Source organism: Otolemur garnettii, unplaced genomic scaffold (genome assembly GCF_000181295.1).
Source record: "Otolemur garnettii isolate 467f Iridium unplaced genomic scaffold, OtoGar3 scaffold00016, whole genome shotgun sequence".
NCBI lineage: Eukaryota > Metazoa > Chordata > Mammalia > Primates > Galagidae > Otolemur > Otolemur garnettii.
In genome coordinates this window covers 29,297,876-29,299,508 of record NW_003852411.1, presented here as the reverse complement: position 1 = coordinate 29,299,508, position 1,633 = coordinate 29,297,876, and positions in this window count along the sequence as shown.

Here is a 1,633-nt window from a genome sequence, read left to right as displayed (position 1 = left end):
GGGTGTTGTGGCTGGCACCCGTAGTCCCAGCTATTCCGGAGGGTGAAGCAAGGAGGATGATTCAAACCCAGGAGTTTGAAGTTCTTGTGAGCTATGATGCCATGGCATTCTATCTAGGATGACAGAGAGAGACCCTGTCTAAAAAATAAAATGTAGTTTTAAAATTCAACTATTGCGTGTTGACTAAGTGCAGGGTGACAAGCCAGGCTGCTAGACATCTCATGGGAAGACCGGAGAGCCTATAGCTTGCAGAAGGAGTGGGGTGGATGTGAAGAGAAGCTGGAAGATCCCTCAAAGGCAGAGTAAGAGCCAGCCAGGTGGGGCTCAAGGAAGGAATAGGTCACTTCTAGTGCACAGTTCTGGACAGATCACATAGTCCTTCAGCATCGACTGAGGATGACAGGGATGATGGGGGAGGTTTCAGCAAGGTGGCAGGTAAGGCAACAAGAGGTAGGTGAGAAAGAGGCCATTCTGGCCAGAAAGATCAGCCTGAGTATGCTCGTTCACATTTCCAGATTTCAGACAGGTGCTTACTTCTCAAGGAAGCCTTCCCTGACTCCACCCCCAGGGTGTAATCCGTGGCACCATGTACGTCTTCTTCCCAGAATTATGAGAGTTAGCTATTTAGCCTCCTTCGGGAGTTGTTCCCTGTCTTCCCCACTAGTCTGTAAACCCCAAGAGGGCAGGACTTCGTGTCTGGTTTTATTTTTACCATTACATCCTCAGAGATGTACCAGTGCCTACTAAACATTGGTCTAATGAATGGGAACTACAAATAGTCCAATTGGATGTGCTCCCAATTCCCTTCATAAATACTGATTTTGTATCCACTAGGGTACAGTGAACTGTAAGTAACAGAAAATCCTCCTAGCAATGGATTAATCAAATATGCATTTATTATCCCATTCTATGAAGACAAAGTTAGCCATTTGAAATTTGATTCAGCAGCTCAGTAATGCCATCAAGGACCCAAGCTCTTTTTATTTCTACTCCATTATTCTCAGGGTATTGACTTTTTGACCTACTCAGAATTGATTAGCAAGTCTCAGCTACTCCTTTGCCAGATATTTGATTTCCTAGTCTCCCTTATGGCCAACGGTAGTCATATGACTCAGGCCAGCCAATAGAATAAAAGAAGTCTGCTGGGAGTTTCTGGAAAAGATACTTGGCTTCCTGATGAAAGAAACAAATAGGAGAGAGGCGCTTTCTGGTGCCAACCTTCTCCCACAGTTTGTCTTTGTAGTCAAAGACACACAATCAAAGTTCCTTGAGTATAGGAGACCATAAGCATAAGTCTTTTCTCCTATTGAACTAAACTATATCTCTTTATAAAGTCCACTTTTAAGGTCTCCTCTTAAGGTTCAGGCTGGTGGTCCTGCACACAATATGTCTACAAGGTCTGACAACTCACAAGCTCATCCTAGAAAAAGTGCTACCTACCTCATTGCTGAATATCACCATGGTGACCTTCCAAGTACTCCCTTTATGCACTGACACCAGCTCTAGCCCACCCTTCAAAACAATTTGGAGCTCTTTTTCTGCAATAGTTATCAGAGCTGTCATTGTATTACCCTTGATGACCTGTCATCTAAATGTCTTCTTGTCAATAAAGCCTTCATCTTTGAGTAAAGAA